This window comes from Penaeus monodon, chromosome 20 (genome assembly GCF_015228065.2).
Source record: "Penaeus monodon isolate SGIC_2016 chromosome 20, NSTDA_Pmon_1, whole genome shotgun sequence".
Taxonomy (NCBI): domain Eukaryota; kingdom Metazoa; phylum Arthropoda; class Malacostraca; order Decapoda; family Penaeidae; genus Penaeus; species Penaeus monodon.
The window spans coordinates 46,392,918-46,393,324 of NC_051405.1; the positions used below are offsets into that span (position 1 = coordinate 46,392,918).

Genomic DNA, 407 nt, shown 5'->3' on the forward strand with positions numbered 1-407 from the left:
CTTTGGAATTTGAAATGCATGCATTATGTCTGTGATCACGGCGGTTGGTACCCAAAACTCATAGAAATGGTGGTTTTGCCACTGAAATGGTGGTTGAAAAAAACAAAATCAAATAGAAAAATGTGTTTCCTACGAAATAGCCACCCGTACTTGATTTCCGAAAACTTAACTTTTCCTTTTCTTTCTCCTTTTGGACGAGTTTAGAAACTTAATGAATATACTTCTAGGCTCCTTTTTCTTAAAACCTTCTTGCTGTGTAGCTTACCCTTCTGTGGTTCCTTAATTTCTTTTTTTTTTTTTTATTCTCACCCTTGAGTGTGCTCACCTCTAGATGATTTGTTGACACTGAACCAGGCGTTCGTGGGAGCGTTCGTGCAAGTCTTCATGCGCTGAGGAAAGAACTAGTG

At 38.8% G+C, this 407-nt stretch overlaps 1 long non-coding RNA gene across 1 annotated transcript in view; it reads right to left on the minus strand.

The window, feature by feature from the left end:
* The window catches only part of LOC119586089, a 15,446-nt gene extending 15,085 nt beyond the window's left edge, over positions 1–361 (minus strand). The window contains exon 1 of the long non-coding RNA XR_005229921.1: positions 266–361. This is a non-coding gene — a long non-coding RNA (uncharacterized LOC119586089). The remainder of the gene's footprint in view (positions 1–265) is intronic.
* Between the last annotated feature and the right edge of the window lie 46 nt (positions 362–407).